General features: G+C 38.4%; 1 protein-coding gene and 1 long non-coding RNA gene across 3 annotated transcripts in view; one reads left to right on the forward strand and one right to left on the reverse strand.

The window, feature by feature from the left end:
* Positions 1 to 21136, reverse strand: part of LOC131681931 (uncharacterized) — a 323359-nt gene that overhangs the window by 160161 nt on the left and 142062 nt on the right. The gene's annotated exons all lie outside the window — the stretch shown is intronic.
* LOC131681936 (uncharacterized) lies at positions 3912 to 4846 on the forward strand. Its single transcript, XR_009303993.1, has 4 exons — positions 3912 to 4169; positions 4226 to 4291; positions 4343 to 4499; positions 4555 to 4846. It is a non-coding gene; the product is annotated as an uncharacterized LOC131681936 (long non-coding RNA).

Below are 21136 nucleotides of genomic sequence, written 5' to 3' on the forward strand. Positions count from 1 at the left end.
TTTGATTAACTGCATAAATCATTAGATTTAAATTAACGTCTCGAAGTGAAGTCACGATGCTCCGGTTATGTCACAGACATTACCCACCCATCTTTTTTTAGTTTAGTAGAGCGAATACGAATTACTATCGCTCTCTCGCTTGCTCGTTTTCGGGCTATGTTCCTTTTCATTCTTTCCTGCTACTAATACTAGCATAATCAAAACGAATGTGCGTCTTCCCACCATCCATTTAGTGAGCAGTGTTGCCAAACGCATTTTCAGTTTTTCATCAATAACATTTCAACAATATTTTCAAAGAATGCTGTAGATTCGAAAAAAAGAAAAATAGTTGGTGATGGAAAAGAATTCCCAATTAGAATTTTTAACCATAATTATAACGAATCATTTGAAAATTTCACATGCAAACGTAATTTCGTTGCATATCATTAGATTTGGATTAACGTCACAAGTGTAGTTACGACACTCCAGTTATGTCGCAGACATTACCCACCCATCTTTTAATGTAGAATATTTAGTCTAGAAATCAGAATGTTCCAATGGTCGTTTCAGGCGACTTCAACATAGATGTTTCAAAACAAGAGAATTTGAAATTTGTTTATTTTATGAATGAATGTTTCAAGCTTCGTTTGATCTCTGATCCATCACAAGCAACTACACTTGCAGGCACATGCATTGATCTTGTATTTGTCAAAAACGTCAATGCAGAAACCCGAAGATATATTTCGTACTTTTCATATCACAGACCAATACTTTTTTTAATTGATCCAGTGGTTTAATTTCAAATGTAAACAACGCTTGAAAAATTATAACCGGTTGACGACCTACACCTACACCAATCATGTCAGAATCACCTCCTGGACAACAGCTAAGCCCGGAAATAGTAAGAAGTCAGAAGCATCCAACGAAAATCGAAACCAGCGCATCTCCCCACCAAGGCCAACAACGCCAACAAAAACGGTCCTTGTCAGGACCACCATCATTTTTGTAAAGAATAATTTGAAATATTCCTCGCCCAAATCACCTTTTGTCCGAAAATTCCAATGAATATCAACATATTTGAAGAACGTGTTCCTTATGTATTCTACATCTCTCCGGTTATGTCGCAGACATTACCCACCCATCTTTTTCTTGTGTTCTTCACGCTAAAAATTTTCAAAACGTATGTCAAATTATGCGGCAATCTTTCACCTTCAATAATCTGTATTGATCATTTTTCATTTTTGCTCCTATCAAAAGTTATGGAGGATTTTGTAACAGTGCGCTCTTTCAACGCACGGCCCACTTTGATGCAGCCCGCGAAAACGTACATATTGGCAACGCCGCACGTTGCAACGTCCTAATGCGCATCGCTTTGAAGGAGCGTATCTCATGTGCAAAATTGGCATCTATGAGATTAAAGAAAAAAGCCAAGCTTTTCTTTATGGATTATTGTAGGTGAATGTTTTATTCAGGACTTATTTAATTTTCTGTCACTCGCCTCGGACAAACGCGCTCGGATATTGGCAGCCGATGAGCAAAGTTGAGCAGTGGGCATGTTGACTGCGTTGACATATTTTTTTGCAAATTGACATACTTCACCAAATTTTCTTGTCAGTTCATTTGTCTGAGAGGTAGCGTGGTTTATTGCGAATCATTTCTTAAATACACATTACAACTTTTCAGCCATGCGCCATCGGGCCTTACATTAAATTACGCGCCCATTTAGTTTGCATCAGTGCGAGTGAAAAAACGTTTTGACGTTTGTTTTTGTTTCGATCGCACTCGAGTGTTTCCCATATAGCAAGAACTCGACAATGCTTAAATGCTAGATTATCTCAAACTTTGCTAAAAAAACATTCGATTGTTTCATGTTATAAATATGGGTCGATCACACGAATCATTCATTCCGTTAAAAAAAATGCATAAATATGTTCGTCGTATCTGGTTATTGTGGCATCCATGTGAAGTGATAAATTTAAAAATTATATTGGTCAACCCATGTGCGGCATATGTCGTAATGGGTGCAAAAAAAAACAACGAAAATAAATATGGACATGAACAAAACACAATGTTCGTTAAATTTTCAATTTTTCATCCCATGTTTATAGTAATGGGTTTCTCAATTACGCGTTTAGAATTTAAGAAATTTTTTCTTCTTATAGTGTTTGCCAAAGTAACGGATCTGAAATATTCGTTGACTCAACAGGTTCATGCGGAAAACTGTAACGATGATTTATAAATAAAGGTCGTTGATGATTAACTGAAATTCGATAAAATAAATAATATCTTAGAAGAACTTGGAGCACCACAAATTTACAGAATTAACAGAAGCAATAGCGATAAAAAAGCATCGATGCGATTGAACAACAGATTCAAAATAAACTTTTTTCAAAAGATACATCGTTGTTTAAAGGTAATAGCACTCGGTGAAAATAAAAACGTGAAATAAAATGCTGTTGTCATAAGATTTTCCTATATTAATGTTGTAGACTAAAAATGAATTTGGATATAACATAGATGTACTTTGACTAACAGAATGGTTTTTGATGATGTTAATTGTTAGAAACGTTAAATAATATTAATAGAAAAAATATTAAGCAACTATAATTTTTGTTGTTTACTTCGGTCAAAAATTTTTAACGCATCTCAAAATATCTGGAAAAAAGTCATCTTCGATAATCCGTATAGAAAAGTTTACCCTTTTGCACTAATCGAGAGATGTGGTTTCTTTTGGTCATGCGATGCGCACTTCCAACGCGATGCGCATTCTGACGTTGCGACGTGCGGCGTTGCCAATATGTACGTTCTCGCGGGCTGCATCAAAGTGGGCCGTGCGTTGAAAGAGCGCACTGTTACAAAATCCTCCATAACTCTCGATAGGAGCAAAAATGAAAAATGATCAATACAGATTATTGAAGGTGAAAGATTGCCGCATAATTTGACATACTTATTGAAAATTTTTAGCGTGAAGAACACAAGAAAAAATATAATTTAAATTTTTAAATAGATGCAAAGTACCGTTATTCACATAATCATACAGAAAAAATATTTTTATGAGATAGAGCAAATATCATTCCATAAGTGTGCAAAAAATCATTGAATTGTCTTCAGTGGTTTTTGAGATATAAAATTTACAATTTTATCATGCAATAAAGTTTAAGGGTTAATATCTTGAAAAATAAAAGGTGTTTTAACGAAATATTTATACCAAAAGCTATTCACCATAATCCCTATCCAATAAAATACACTCAAGTTTTTTTTTACGCGGTTTTTTTTTGCGCGGTATTTTTTTACGCGGTTTTTTTTTACGCGGATTTTGAAATTTACGCGGTTTTCATTTACGCGGATTTTGAAATTTACGCGGTTTTCATTTACGCGGTTTTTGAAATTTACGCGGTTTTCATTTACGCGGTTTTTGAAATTTACGCGGTTTTCATTTACGCGGATTTTGGAATTTACGCGGTATCCATCAATGAGGTTCCCTTTATCGCGGATTCTTAAATTTAAGTGGTCTTCATTTACGCGGATTTTGAAATTTACGCGGTTTTCATTTACGCGGATTTTGAAATTTACGCGGTTTTCATTTACGCGGATTTTGAAATTTACGCGGTTTTCATTTACGCGGATTTTGAAATTTACGCAGTTTTCATTTACGCGGTTTTCATTTACGCGGCTCGTATCCCCCGCGTAAAAAAAAACCTGAGTGTATACCTCATGAAGATCGGTGATTTTGCGAAAAATTCGAGGTTCACTTGACATGGCTTTACTCTACTGTAAATGTTATCACGTCACATAAAAATTCCACCTAAAATATCAGTCTATATATTTTAGTATTAGTAATCAAAGTTATGGATAATTTCGTAACGTGTGAATATGCAATTTAAGCAGTACAGATAATCCTTAAAAGGAAACACATTTATTGCGATCCTTCGCAAGCCCCTCGTCAAGATACTGCAAAGCACAACCCTACTGGGCAACGATCGACAGATAAGCGGAAGCTGTGAAACGAAGAGGAGGAATAACTGGTCGACGCAAAAAAGACAGAAGAAAAAGATCGCGCTACGAGTGCACTGAAATTTATCACGATTGAATTGTTTATTTGCTATTTGCTATTTATTGATTTAAAAGATTTATTGCCGCTATACGCTGTACTGCGTATTATTGAATTTTTGAAGAATATTGAAATTCTGGTAGGAAAAATTAATATTGTTCTATAAAATATATTTACAATTTAACATAACTTTAGGTACTAGGAAAGTAGGTTAGAATCTGGTTGATGAACGAGAACTTGGATAGTAGGACGCCACTAAACGTAATCTTTATGAACTAATTTGTATTTGAGCTAACCTACTGTATTTTCTAGGAGATTTATAACGACCCTAATTAAGCGTTACAATCACGGAATTTTCCTGCACGTTGTAGAAACAACAACATTTAAAAATGGAAATTTATGAAACGCAACCCTTTTGTATTTTTTGCTGCTACCCAAGGATTTGGACAATATGAAAAAAAGGATTACAGTATGTTTTATAACTTTATTTTTTGTCCTGATTTTTTAATATTTTCTTGGTCAAGTCTCCCCAGGCCTTGGTGAAGTCTCTCCGCAGTTGACCAGAAAAGCGTTCGCAGAAAAACTTTTATAACTTTTGCAAAAATAATTTAAAAATTCTGCAAGAAAAATCATGACCACGCACAATACCTTAGTGCATCATATCTCAATGAGTTTTGAGGGAATGAAAACTTTTTAGAGAGTTATACAGGTTAAGCCAAAAACCTGGTCAAGTCTCCTCATGTTCCCCTATATGTGAAAGTCGGTTACATCCCTGTACGCCAATTATTGCAAAATTAAATTTATTTAAATAATATAATGTACGTATTGTGATTAAACATGAAATTTTAAATTCAAAAATTAAGGCCAACAATTTGATTCATTCATGAAAAATCCGCAGAAAATCCGCAAATTCAGAAAATCCGCAGAAAAATCCGCCACTCTATTTCAAATTGCGGAAAATCCGCAGGATTGCGGAAAAATCCGCAACTATGGCAACGCTGTGGTTCACTGACGACGTGGACATAATCGTAGAAACAAGGAGACGGTAGCAGATCTGTATACCCGACTGAAGCGCGAAGCAGCACAAGTAGGACTGAAGATAAATGTGTCTAAGACGAAGTACATGCTGGCTGGTGGAACCGATCGCGGTAAGGAACGCTTGGGCAGTAGTATTACGATCGACGGCGACGAGTTCGAGGTGGTTGACGAGTTCATCTATCTAGGCTCATTGGTGACTGCGGACAATAAAACCAGCCGGGAGATCAGAAGACGTATTATCTCTGGAAGTCGTGCTTACTATGGGCTCCACAAAACTTTGAGATCCAGGAAGCTTCACCACCGCACAAAATGCGCCATGTACAACACACTGATTAGACCGGTGGTTCTCTACGGGCACGAAACGTGGACAATGCTCGAGGATGATCTGCAAGCACTCGAAGTCTTCGAAAGAAGGGTGCTGAGAACAATCTTCGGTGGTGTGCAGGAGGATGGCGTGTGGAGGAGAAGGATGAACCACGAACTTGCGCGACTCTATGGTGAGCCAAGTGTCCGGAAAGTAGCTCAAGCTGGACGGGTACGGTGGGCGGGGCATGTTGTGAGGATGCCGGACAACAACCCTACCAAGTTGGTTTTCACCTCCAACCCGGTAGGTACAAGACGGAGAGGAACGCAGCGTTCCCGGTGGCTGGACCAAGTGGAGCACCTGGCGAGTATCGGGCACCTGAGAGGTTGGAGACAAGCAGCAACTGACCGAGTGACGTGGCGGAATATTGTGGAACAGATTAAATCATGTTAATAAGATGTATAATCATGAAATAATAATAATAATAATAATAATAATGATATCAACTACATCAATACCGCTCAGTTTGATGCGTTTTTAATTTCGGTCTGAGATAATTGAAATCAGAAGTGCGTGTTCCGAGGGTTCGTTTATCTGTTCCATTTGAATAAAGCTGTCTTTACACTATTGCAATCTACGAAAACCAAGTAATAAAATAAAAAATATATCTTGGTTACGTCACAACAAAAAAATACGAAAAATGCGAATGTATTTCACAAAAATTGATTTTTATTTTTCAATCAACGGGGCATACAAACGTATTATTCTTAGCATACTGAATGTGATTAGTACCACGTTTCTGAGGTGATGAAACTGGACACAATGTGGCTTCAGAAAAGTCATATTTTGTTTCTCAATAAACATTCCCCTTCGCTAAAAGAAGGCTTTGAAATCAACCAATATTGTGTTAGCGAATTCCCTTTAGATGATTCATCGCGGGGCCCCTAAAATCCGGGGGCCCCTGGCTCTGTCCCAGTGAGCCCATGCGTAAAGACGGCACTAATTAGGATAACAAGTGTAATGAAAGCGTTTAAGCGGAATCCCAATGCTTCAGTCACGGATGTGGCCAAAAAGTTGAATCTGTTCAAGTCTTTCGTTCGGGGAGCCAAGAACCGAAATGGTCTGCATACGTACAAAGTATAGAAGGCTCCAATTCGTAACGAATTGTGAATACGGTGGAAACGTCGAGTCCGGTAACTGTAGATCCAGATACGGACGAAGCATCATTGTCTAAACATGGACTTAAGACAAGTCGGATTTCCGGCAGCTTCTGGGGCTACTCTTCTTCACAAGTTTGAATTTTTAGAGGAAGTAAGAAAGCACAAACATTCAAAGTTTGCCAATAAATTTAACAAGCGATCTGGTCATGTGGCAAATGGAGTGCGCTGTTCGTGACTACCGGGACAGTAAACGGGGAGATCTACTTCAAGGAGTGTCTGCTTCTTCTGGCCCTACGATCTACTGGTAGCTTCGCGCCACTATTCAAATGTTGTCCAGGATTACTACGAAGCCAATGGAGTCACTAAAATATTCTTTTTTCCTGGATTGGCTTACTTGCAGTTATTTTACGCTGCAGGTCTATTAAGTAGGATTTTTAATCATTCAATACAGCAAGCTAAGTGACCTCGCATCTGGAGGTAGTCATAAATGTGTCCTATTTTTAAAGATGACGATCGGCAGAATGCTGTAAATTATCGTGAAAAAATCCAATCGTTTAGCATCCTCGAAACTTTTTGACATTATTGTGAGGTGTGCTATGTTAAATTGTGCAAATAATTACTTCTCGTTCAATCAGTATGGATTTATGCCAGAAAGATCAGTTACAACACACTTGCTGAGTTTCACGTCCAAGTGCATCGCGGGCATGTAGGTTAAAGCTCTGATGAACTGATCTGAAAGCAGCTTTCGACAAAATTGATCACATGATACATTTTTGCAAGTTATCTCGTCTTGGAATGTCTTCTCGACTCGTGGCCTAGTTGGTATCGTATCTCTCTGAAATAGTTTTACAAGTCAAATTGCATGACAGTATACCATCGCAGTTCTCAAATAAATCAGGTGTTATACACGGCACTAACTTAGGACCCTTGTTATTCACAATATTTTTAACAATAACGCATTGCTTTTGAAAACTGGTTACAAATTAGTTTATGCAGATAACTTGAAACTGTACCTCGTAATTTGCACTGTAGAGGATTTTTGGTGCTTACAAGGTCTGCTGCTACTGCGGCATCGTCTTGACGAGAGTTGATCAGGTGTGTGATTTGGGAGTGCAGTTGGGTGCGAAGCTGACGTTCTATTCACAACGCTGGTTGATCATCTCAAACGCTTCACGTCAACTGGGTTTTATTCTCAAAATTGCTAAAAATTTCAAGCATCCGCATTGCCTGAAAGCCTATCAAGTTTCGTAGTGCATTAGAATCGAACGGGTGTAGAAACGCTTCCTTCGCATGGCACTAAGAAGCCTGCCATGGCGAGACCGAATCTGTCACCATATTCGGATACGTGTCAATTGCTGGGACTTGAAACATTGCAATGTCTCCAAAAAATTCAACATTATCGCAAAACTGATCAACGGGAAGATTGAAGCTTCAGGAATACTTTCGGAAGTAAACTCGGATCTCTGCGAAATGGAACCCCGCTTCAACGGAGATTTCGAAGAACCGTATTTGGATACAACGAACCGATTGCCGCATGCATTCGTTCATTTACTGTCGTGACTGACCTCTTTGGCGAACGGTCCAGCCGCTTTACTGATAAAATTAGAAGATGTTTTGATATTATTTTATCAGAGTGAATATATGTGTGTACTAGAAGTTAAGATGAATTGTAGTTATAATATTAATAAATCAGAATTCAGGAATCAGAATATATTGGCTTAAATGGTTATTAGTTATTATTTTTATGAAAAGAGCTATTGAAGTTTTGTTTAGATTAACCGATAACTCAACTTGTCGACCCCACTATTCCATAACTCTTAATGCTTGTTACGATAAAGCAAAGAGTGTTCCGATGCAAAGTCCAGTAATTTGTGTTTAGTAATCATCAGCAAACCCATACGTTGAAAATTCAAGCTCATTGACTCTGCTCAACAAACCGTTGGTAATCAGGTACCATTATAAAGGTGACAGAACGAAACCTTGAGATCAGCTGCATCTTCCGTATCTCTGCCTGGCACAGTAGCGAGTCAAAAATTCAGTTCCTAAGCATTGCGTTAATCCAACCCGAAATAAATGCAGGCACTTCATGACCGCGTGTCGCCTCCTCAATATGATGAAATAACACATTGTCAAAGCACTCTCAATATCTAGGAACACGTCCAAACCCCTCGCTGATATGCATGTTGCATTTTCATTTTATGAAACGGATGCTCAATTAAGGTCAAATCAGCTTATCCATTCCAAATCATTCAGAAGCAAAAACCTTAGCCAAAGTGCTCAATGTTTTGGCTCCTTTACAGTTTGAGCGCCTACCATTGGGAATAAAGCTAACACTTATTTCTCAAAAAAGTTGGTTTTTGGTGTTTCGTATTCATCTCATCCGCAACTGATACCAATTTGGGATTAGGGGAAGATGGGGTAAAACGCACCCCCTAAGGAAATATGATCATAACTCATCAATGGAACGTCAATCGGGCGAATTTAATTAATGATATCGTTTAGTCAACATTTTCCTCTGTAATCACAATTATAATGCTTTGCAAATTATTCAAAAACATGAAAATAATTCAATTCTTCAAAATCAATAAAAATTACCTTTTGAAAAATAAGCGGGGCAAAACGCACCTGTGCGGGGGCAAAATGCACCACAACAACGGGGCATAATGCACTCCAACAACGGGGCAGGGTGCACCGCAACAACGGGGCAGAATGCTCGGCGAACAAACAAGTAGTTTTGTTTTCTGACGGGATTTCACAAATGTATGCCATTAAATAGCCTTAGGTTATGCAATCAGTAAGTTTTCAGAACGATTTTTCTGTTTTCGATTAAAAATCAGCGAAATCAAAGATGAGGGCATTTTGCCTCCGATGGAGCAGAGATATAAACTTAGCAAAAAGTGAACTATTTAGTAGATTTTTCATATATAGTGCGACAGAATAATGAACAACGGTATGAATATAACTGGAATGCACTGATATAATAGTAAAACAGCATTTATAAGAGCTGAAAATCCTTGTTGCACGAGCCACAATAATTACATGAGAAAAGCTAGTTATTGATTTTCGTTAATTTCTCGAGCTGCAGTTGATGTACGGTTATCAAACTTTGACAGTGTATGTTTACTATGACGAACTTCCGACTGGTGTTACTCTTTTCTAGAAATTTTCAGCAGTTTTCGATATAAGCTAGGGGTGCATTTTGCCTCGGGGGTGCGTTTTACCCTATCTTCCCCTAGTTGGATGATAAATCCAAACAAACACAAAATTGGCGCTATATAGACACGTCTAAAGCAACAGGCTGATCATGAGTGATGTCTCGGATGAAAAGCGCAGTAACTCTGAGAAAGACGAAAACGACAGTCTGAGCGAATTTTTGCTGGACTTATATAAGAAATGGTGAACATATAATTTTATTTGTCAAGCTTTCTAATATTTTATTGAAATACGCAAGCCAGAACACAGTTTTTTTCATGGATGCAAATCTCCGAAACAGATTGTGGAAAATTGTGTCATCATTATACGAGCTGCATCCTTGAGCAGCGTATCTGCTTGACTCATGCACCCATCATACGTAGACTGAACCGCGGCCAACTCCTTCAATAAAGCTTGTTTGGCACTCTCGAGTCCTTGTGATATCTCGTCAGGGTTGATTTTCAGATCAGTTAATTTCTTGTTTAGTTTATCGATAATTTTCTCAGGCGTGTAAAACACATTATCCCCTCGAAACACGTCCAGCAAGCGCAACTCAGCGAATAGTGCCTCCTGAATTCCAAGACTATTGTAGTAGTTGGTTGCTAGTTTTCCAAAGGCATCATCCACGTTATTGATACAGTTTGTGAATCCAACACCAGCCACATTCATGCTCATAGCAATACTAGTGTTCAGAAAGCTCAAGCATGTTTGATCTGTATGGTTTCCACGAGAATTATCGATATGGGAGTGAATAACATGCTCCTCTTGAATCGCATCCAATACGTATGACTCTTTCAATGAAATTATATCATTGTGGAACTTGGCCACTATATTGCTAGCATCATCACGAATTTTAGTTAGCTGCGCTTCTCCCGTCTTCAGAAGGTTTAAATATTGAGGAGCCACTTCCCGGAACTTGCTTATCACATCCTTGGCAGGTTGCCTTTGGGCGATTGACAAGCCCACAATGGTGAAAAGTATGAACGTGCTCTTCATTCCGAAAATGTATGGTAGGCTGCTTTCCCACTCGAAACACCGATCTGAATGCTGGTTCGGCCGTAGATGCTAGCTTTTAAAATGTTTTCTGCCTAATTGTACACCCATCCAATCTGTTTGTTCAGAAAATAAATTTGCATGATACTTTTATCATCTTATTTGACGAACACTTTGTTTGTCTTTTTATTGTACAGGTAGCTTTGTGTTTACTTCCAAATTGCCGTGCAATTTCAGACCAGACAAATAGTATCAAACAATTATGTCTCAAGTCGCGTTAAATGCCCCTTTCCTTGGACATGTAGATATGAGTGTTGTTTCGTGTTGTTTTTTGTCGATAAACATCCGGCAATGAAACGATTTCTTGGAAATTAAACCAGATAGTACTGGGTAACAACAGATAGCAATAGTACTTCTTGCGAAAAATCATTCCTTTCGACATTTTGAACTAGGTACATGTAGGTATTCCATAGACCTATTAATTTACTAATCTGATGAAAGATTCGCTCTTGGACTGCATTCGAGCATGCCAACCATTGCATTGCGGTAGCTGTCAAACTTGCATTCAAACAAAAACTTTTCTGCCTGATGATGTTCCGAAATTGTTTTTGTTTCATTTTTCCAAGCACAATAGCAATATTCAGGGCACTAACTGGACATTGTGAACACAATTATCACATGGTCACTATTCATCGTACTGAGTAGGTATTCTTCGTGCGATCTTTGTGAATTCGATTACAGAATCGAATATCAGTAATGCAATTGCGTATCCGGATTTCTGGTTCTCCCCCCATACATAGAACCTATGTACAGGGAGCTAAAGGTCAAGGATATGTTATTGTTGCTAACCTAGTGAGGTAAAGAGCTCTAGGCTTTATCAGTAGAGTTCATAATTCCTTCGGGAGTGAAGAATCCAGGCTGTTTAGTGTTTTGAGTTGAGATTGTATTGTGTTGTCAATTTCCATTCCTCTACCTTTTTTCACTACACTTTTTCCCTTCCCATTAGGAAAATGATGATACGACATGGCATGGCACAAATCTCCGAATAATATGGGGAACGTGCCAATCGAGCCAATATATTCAGATTCCTGATGTTGGTTTTCCATGCAGCTATTAACATACTAATCTGATATGCATATTATATTGATATTGCTCACATCATTTTCTACCGTTAATTTAAAATGATCTCCATGAAACATTTCTGTTAAAAAGCCTTTTTGAATATGACTATTGAAAAAAATAGTAATTTAATTATTCCATCCTAGGGGTAGATCACTTGTGATCTATTTGTACATTTCTTTCCGTCGAAATGAAAAATCAAAATTTGATTTGGGTTGCGTGTAGGACGTCAAAACGATCAACCCAAGAGGGTTAATGTTTTGACGTTTCTTTGAAAAATGAGTGAAGCGAACATAAGCTGGCTTCCTGGCTCGGCTAGTTGACAGCGAACACGCTTTAAGCAACGTTCACATCGGTACGAGCCAATGTTGAACTCGACAGACGACCTGAAACCTATCGAACAAACTTCATTTTGATGTGCTCAACTGGTACTCAGGTGGTAAAAGCGTTCAGATTATGTGAAGAAGAAGCGATGCAAGAGAAAGCGCGATATCTCATATATTGTTAATATTACTTGTTTTGAGTCCAACTTTTAAACGGCGCTGTACAGTTCATGTGAACAGACCTTGAACATTTGAAACGTAGCTAGCGTTACTGGCATTTGGTGGCGGCTTCAGGCAACAAACAGTTTTCACGGGTCTGGATCAACCTAAGCCTTTATCTGAACAGACTTCTCTGCGAAGGAGTGCAAAGGTGATACAAAAATTTAAATGGAATGCATTGTTTTTCCAAATTTGATGCAAATTGGTTATGCATTCTTAGCGTGATTTGCCCCTAGATTCTAACCTTCGGCTATAAAGAACAAAAAATTCTCATTGTTTTCAAATTGTGAAATTATGGTTCACTTATAAAAATGCATCTTACATTTGAAATAAACCACATCGCCATGTATTTTTCCGACTGGTTATAAGATTTTACATTTCACATGTGAATCAAAATATTGTGACTCTTTTAATGTAAAACTGGACTGAATGAACTTTAGAATTGTGAACAAAGCGTATTATTATAACCGGGCGTAAATTATAACCTGACAAAATATACGTCACGATGTTGATCAAGTCAATTGTAAGATGCATTTTCCTAAATGTACATAGTAATTTCCATTAAACTACTGTGGTCTGTCCCATCGCCTCGCTCGATTTCTCAATTTCATAGAACTATAATTTCTATGAAATTGAGAAAATGAGCGTCATTTATTGTGAATAAATCCTCAACAGAACTGACAGACCCGTACCGTGGTCTTCTGGTGGAGTCTCGGTTTTGCTCCCCTTTTTCAGTTCTTTTTCAGTTCGCACCCTTGCAGTGTTTCCATATAGTCCAAAACGTTCTGGCCACGGAAAAACGATTTTGGCGATATAGTGTCTTCAGCAAAGTTTGTCTATCAAATATTCCCCATCTTATTGAAGTAATAGTTTGGTGATTAATCACCCCAAAGCTGAGAAGCAAATTTTTGTTTGATAAATGAAAATAATAAAAAACAGTATTCAGCAAAGTTGTATAGAATACTAGCTAATACCCGTCGCGCGTTGCTGCGACTTTCCACGAAAGAGGCGTAAAACACAATTTGTCCCGAAGCGCCATCTGGCGGGTAGATAATCTCCGATCAATGGCACACAAACATGCTCCATAACAATTATATACCACGTATAAATTTTTACGGCAATCGGTTAAGCCGTTTGGGAGTCCATAAATCATATACATACAAACATTGACTTTTTTATATATATATATATATATATATATATATATATATATATATATATATATATATATATATATATATATATATATATATATATATATATATATATATATATATATATATATATATATATATATATATATATATATATATATATATATATATATATATATATATATATATATATATATATATATATATATATATATATATATATATATATATATATATATATATATATATATATATATATATATATATATATATATATATATATATATATATATATATATATATATATATATATATATATATATATATATATATATATATATATATATATATATATATATATATATATATATATAGATATATATACAGATAGATATATAGATAACAAGAAACAACTTTGCTGAAGAGACCATGTATCTATATCTTGATTTTAATACACATTTGTGGAGTTTTCTATGATACACCCCTGAAAATCACTTCTTTCAAAATAACTTTTCTGGGTGATTTTTAAGAATTTCAAAATGTTATAAGATTTTGTTCGGCATAAGTAAATACACAATTTTTGTTATACAATTTTATTTCTATCTCTTATATTTGTGGAGTTATCCAAAGTTTTAGTGCCAAAAAAGATATACTTTGGTATGAAAGAACACTTCTATACGCAAATTTACGCAGACAAAGCCATATTCATTCGAATCTATAGAGCAAATGCTATCAAATTCAGAGATAACCATTTATTATTTTCATAAATGACCAAAGAAAAATTTGCTTCTCAGCTTTAGGGGAATTAATCACCAAACCAATACTTTAATAAGATGGGGAATACTTTTTAGACAAACTTTGCTGAAGACACTATATCTCCAAAATCGTTTTTTTGTGGTCAAAACAATTTAAATCACGTTTTTGCCTATTTGAAACACTTCCGATCACGTTTTTGCCTATTTGAAAACACTACCGCCCGACAATCTAAAAGATTTATTTCACCAAATAAAATCATAACTCATCGACTGCTTAGTACGTCTAAAAAGATTTAAGTACTTTCAGCGGTTTAGTAACAGGGCACTGCCCGAGTAAATATCACCTTAAGCAGCTAGGCACAGTAGAAGATGATACCTGTCGCTTCTGTAACCTAGATAAACAGACCTCAGAACATTTAGTGTGTAACTGTGTAGCACTTTCCACAAAAGGAGCTAATTTTTCGATAAGGGGGTAATACAACCTTCAGATGTATGGACGACTGTACCCGGTAAGGCAATAAACTTTATACGTTCTATAATACCTTACTGGGATCGTACTTATAGTCAGCAAGTGGGAATCAGAAGAACTAAATTGCAACGAGGAGATAAAGGATATTTTGCTAAATAAGAAAGGCATAGACGGCAGCACTTAGAACTTCATATCCTTCAAAGTTGAATAATGTACCGTGATGAAGCTCTTAACCATGACACATGGCCGCAAGGAATAATGTTCAAGGTATTTGAGGAAAGCTGTGCCTGCCGACTGATTTTCCTTCACCTCCAGAAGAAACATGTACTCCGCTAATGCAATCCTGCCCATCAACGACCTTGCAGAAGACACCGCCTCGATTGGCTATGCCATTATACCAAACTACACCGCCATTGTGAAGGAGTGTCGATGCTGATCGCATGCTGGAACGTAACGCAGTTGGTACTATGGCAGCCCTCGATCCCCCCGATACAGTCGAACCCTTGCTGCCAGCGTGCAGTATTCGTCTCGGTCCTGTATGTGTGAGGGGAGGAAGGGTCTTCCAAGCCCCCTTTCTCGGCAAATACCATACAAATTGTAACGATACTACGGTTGAACCGATTCACGCTTCTTACTTCGTCTGAATCTCGCCGTAAGCTACTACCTGCTCTACGAATCACGCCATCGGGGTTCAACGCATACCGGAACGCACCTACGTTGGCACTATGGAAGCCTTCGACCACCCCACCCCCCGCCACAATCGAGTAGCCAGCGATCTTCAGTCGTCCTGTGTGTTTGGGTAGGTGAAAGGGCCTTCCAAGCCGCCACAAATGGCAAGCATACATCAGATCCGAACATTTCAAGGGCTGATGTATGCTTCGCTTCCACTAATTTGCCTTTTGTTCCGAAATTTTGTGAATTGATGTCAATCATTTCTATCGCCGACGACGATCATCACAGTCAGCCAAGCGACAATCAGCCGTTCCGATACTGTTTGTGGGATTGGCGCCAGAATCTTCCAACACGCTCAAAACGGCAACATGACTTCGCTCTCTGCTGAAGTCATGTTGCTCCTGATCCATCCTCAAACAACATCGATTTTTACTACCAGAATGTTGACGGCTTAAGTTCTTCAACGGATAGCTATTTCCTCGCGGCCATGGGCTACTGTTAAGACATCATCTCCTTGATCGACCCGTAGCACGACAATCGTACTCTTCTTTACCAGGTGTTTGGTTCAACATTCGCTGCCTACCGCTGTGACCGACCCTCAACAGCGAAAAGACATCAAGTGGTGGTGTTCCTATCGCAGTTCGCCATGGTAAGCCCGAGTGATCAACGATAACCGGTGGGAGAGCTCCGAGCAAGTGTGGATATCAGTAAAACTTGCCGATCGCAATGTGTTCCTGTGTGTCGTCTATTTTCCACCTGTAGAATTCGCGATTTCAGCCTTTCAGTGCACCTTTGCTCCGTTGCTTTCATCACCTCGATTGCAACCCTGTCTGATGATATTGTTATGCTGGGCAACTTCAACTTATCTGGCTTGACGTAATGCCAAGCAAATAATGGATTTCTACGATTGGATATCGAAAAATCTGCACTTATCAACAACGTCAGTTGTATTCTGAACAGTTACAGCAGCGCAACTCTTCGGAAAATCAATAATGTCATCAACGAGAATGGACGTACATTGGACCTTTGCTTTGTAAGTGCCCGGGACCACCCTCCGTACTGTTACACTGCTCCGACTCCTTTAGTCCAGCATGCGCGTCATCATCCCCCACTACTCGTACTATCTTGTACTCGCTGGTAACCCAGGAGTGAATTTTAAAGACGTCTCAAGCTCTATCGTATACGATTTTAAAATCGCTGACTACGACAGCATCATTAGCATGCTGTTGGATATAAACTGTGACGAAAATCTTAACAATGAAGACGCGAACGTAGCAGCGATGACGTTTTCTAATATTCTTCCTAATCGACCGTCATGTACTAATCCTTCTACCTAATCGACCATCATGTGCCAAAATGAAAATCAGTACCGATCAATACCCTCCCTGGAAATCAACCGTCCTTAGACGATTAAAAACGGCCAAGCGAGCTGCATTTAAAATTTCTCGAAGCATAGGACACTTGCATTACAAAACCACTACTTTCAACTCATCCACGTATACAAACAGCAAAGCAGACGCACCTTTTTCAGACACCAGTGAAACATAGAGCGTCAACTGAAATCTGATTATTTTTTATATAAACAATTTAAAATGATCCCTGTGAAAATAAACCAAAAGTTTTCTGGCAAATATATGAAACTTCTGTCGTTATAACTTGCCCTGAAACTTTGCAGCAATTCACGTAGTTGCGGTTCCCAAAATTCAGTAGCGGATCCAGGGGGAGGGTCTTGGGGGTCTGGACCCCCTTCGAAATTTTTCGACTTGTTGAGAAATTTTAAAATAGCTTCCATTTTAATTCGTTCTAAACTCAAAATCGTTCAAGATCAGATTGGACCACTAAAACTGATTTTTATTAAATTAGATCATTACGTATTACGAATTGTACAATGAACATTTCAAAATGGAAATTTCGGACCCCCTCCGAAATGTTTTTCTGGATCTGCACCTGCCAAAATTCGATCAAAATAGCAAATAAATCAAAAACAAATTTCACTTATATCATTAGGGAATTAAAATTAAAAAACTAGGTGATTCTCAAGTCTTGACTCACGAGACAGCCATGTTCAACACCTTCGATGCGATCGTAAACAGAAATGACTATTTTCGTACGAGTGATGTTCAAAAGTACGAATGAGTCGAATTGTTTTGAACGTAAACGAAAAACCGATTGTCGATACTTTCGTACGTTTTAAATATAGCCTAATACGGAAATGAAGATGATTATATTTCTTTACACAGTCAGGTAATATTTTATATTTATTGAAACCTCTTATTCTAAACTCGAACAAGTAAAACCAAATCATTATTAAGGCACAGGCACTGCGATCTTCTGTCCCAAGCAAACGAAACTCAGCTGCATCATCATCATGTCGACGCCATTCCTGAGCATCAGTTCACCCTGAGTCATACACCCTACATAGGTCGCCTGCATCGCGGCCAAATCATTCAGCAGCTTGTCCTTGGCATGCTGGAAATCATTAGCGATTTCAGTTGGATTCACCTTCAAATCAGTCAATTTTCTGTTCAGTTTATCGATGATATTGGCAGGCGTGTAAAACACGTTATCACCGCGAAACACGTCCAACAAGCGCAGCTCTGCTACGAGAGCTTCCTGTACGCCCAGCTTCTTGTAGTATTCCATCACGAGTTTATCGAGGGCTTCGTCCACGCTGTTTATGCAATTCGTGAATCCAACACCGGCCAAATTCATGTTCATATCCAGACTCACGTTCAGAAAGCCAAGGCACGTGCTGTCCACACCGATCGGTTGATTCGCGAACTGGTAGTGCATGTCACTCTCCTTGCCAATTGCATCCAGCACGAATTTTTCCTTCTCGGCGATTATGTCGTCGTGGAATTTCGCAATCAAATTGGTCGCATCTGACCGAACTTTGCCAAGTTCTGCCTCACCTCCTTTCAGTAAACTCAGATACTGGGGTGCTATCTCTCTGAACTTACTGATTACGTCTTTCGAAGGCTGCCGCTGAGCAAACCCGACGGACAGGAGCGTAGCAAAAACGATTAAACTTTTCATTTTTCTAATACTTTTGAGAATCACTTATTGTTCGGAGGACATCAACGTTCGCAATGGTCCAGAAGTTTTTCGCAACCTCCACAGATGAAATACGCAGACCCAAAGCATTCTTTGATGTCAGTGTGTACTGTTTACGTTTGGGGATAAATTTACGAGTTTGGGACTTGTTATCTTTTTATTTCCTTCTCAGTAGGAGTAACTCGCTTGTTGGAGGTATTTTGGTCTACGGTTTGGAATCCGATACCATTTTTGAACAGATTTTTTTTCAATAACTGAACCGAGATTTTTTCTGTCTTCGATGAACGTTGTTTCAAAATAAATACGTCTTAAACCCCATTTAACCAATGATTTACTTCAAGTGGATTTTACATTCGTTGTTCATCTTAATTTTATCACAACTTACATTGTTTGTGGCTTTTCTTATTCAGGCATATAACATTCATTTTGAGATCCTATTTTTATAACCACCCCGAAACTTTCAGGCTATAATGATTCGAAAATAAACGCAAAAATTTACAACAATTCATTAATATAATCAAAATGAGCGGGATTTTGCAGTTTAAAATACCTTTGATTATTTATAAATTCAGCTGGATTTATGGGGCATGATTAACTGTTGTTTATAGTCCTATTTATCATCAGATACCCTACTCTAGTCTACTGAGTGAGTTTGCTCTGTAAGTCGAGTAATCCATTGCCAAAAGTCAAGAAAACATTATCAATCGTGTCTCAAGGTTATGTTCCAAGAAGCTGTGAATTATTTTGTTTATTTTTTTAATGTAATAAAAGGCTGAGCAATCATTCCGTAACTAGAGTTTCTCGTGTACCATTTGGCTTATTCTAAGGGGTTCGTTAATAATTGTGATGACATAAGAACATGTCGAAAAAATAACATGTTTTATATCGTACCTCATCATACTCATCATGGCCGAAAAATTAGAATATTACCAATTATAACCGAATGTCTTTCAGAATTCAAGGTTTCTCAAGCTTTGGTCATCAGTTGTCAGTCGTTCACGAAACTCTTTCGATTTCACACAACCAGCGAGTGCGCGGTCTGCATCAAAGTTGACTTCCACTACCAGGTTCTCTGATGATGCTAATATGAGATGGTCTGTCCTACGGCATTTCAGCTTCATGCCCGACCCATTTAGATAGACTGCTGGCTTTAACAGCCTACCGATGTCAGCATGTTTATACATTTGGATAGTTCTTTCAGAATTAACAATAGTTAGCTATAACACTATTGTAAATTCACGCTAACATTTAGATGAACAGTAGATTGTTTTTTCAAAAACTGTCACATATTCAATAGAATTAACGGCGTCCTTCAGCATTACCACACAAATTGACTATTTCTCAATTGGTTTTACCACAAAACATTAAATTACCTGACGAATGACAATGAAAGGTTACTTCACTTAGCCTTTGTAAGTAATCCCAGAAATCCTAGAACCACCCCTACCGCCAATGAAATTGGATCGTCATCATCATCCGTTTGTATTGAGCATTGAGACTCTGTACGGTTCACCAGTGATTGACGATGTAGATATGTGGTATGATTTTAATCAATGCGATTACGACGAGCTAAATGCGAGAATCTCAAACATCAATTGGGGTGAAATATTATCACTGGGTACCCTCGGCGAGGCTGTGGACAGATTTTATCGTGAATTGGACTTAATTTTTCAACAACACGTTCCTCTGAGAAGGCGAATGCGCAGTTGTATAAATAAACGTCCTTGGTTGAATGATGAGCTGCGCAATCTTCAAAATCGATTAAGGAATGCTCGTAATCATAACAGTTTTTGCAACCGGCCGAGACGGTTGTGCCTCCAGGTGGAAGGTTTTGTTCTCGAGAGAGTGACGGAGTGCGAGACGCTGTATGCGTTTTTGTGGGAGAGAGAGAGAGAGAGAGAGAGAGAGAGAGAGAGACCAGTTTGTTAAGTGTGAGTCGACAGTTGATACGTCGGAGGCGTGGTCAACGGCATCCTCGGTGTTTTGACAGCAAACCGCGGGTAGACGAATTTGCCTACCGCGGTGGCAGAAATCGACAGTGATCGTGCCTGTACACACAGAAAAAATATATTGTATTGGTGTCGTCGGGCAATTCTAATCGACGAGAGGGGAAGCGTCACAGGTAGACCCATTTGCTCTATTCGTCTACCGCAGAAGTGGTACGACGAATAAGGAAAATAAGTGGCACCGAAAAGTGCCGCATCGACAGTGGGATTTTCGCAGCAAGCCACAGGTAGCCACATTTGTTTACCGCGGCGGTGGAAACGGAGAGAACGCGCTTGTGGTGGTGATATCGACGAGCAGCTTAACCGGAGAGAGTTTTGAAGTGTTGCAGGTAGGCCTATTTCTCTACTGAAGAAGCAACGCGACGAAGAAGGACAGCAAGTGTCACATTGTCAAACAACGGGCACCGAGTTTACAACGTAACACATGAGGTGTGTTCTACAGGTATAACAGGTATATTTTTCATTCCTTTTGTGATAGTTTTTCTTGCTAGGTAAAATGGATGAAGAGATGGGAGAACGAGTAACAGACCCTCCCCCTAAGCCTTATGCTGAAAATGTAAATCCGACTAGAATTAAAATTTACCCAGAGTCTTCAACGGGACCATGGATTGTATTTATTAGGCGTAAAGTAAAGGCGCTAAATATTAT

Source organism: Topomyia yanbarensis, chromosome 2, assembly GCF_030247195.1.
Source record: "Topomyia yanbarensis strain Yona2022 chromosome 2, ASM3024719v1, whole genome shotgun sequence".
NCBI classification, from domain to species: domain Eukaryota; kingdom Metazoa; phylum Arthropoda; class Insecta; order Diptera; family Culicidae; genus Topomyia; species Topomyia yanbarensis.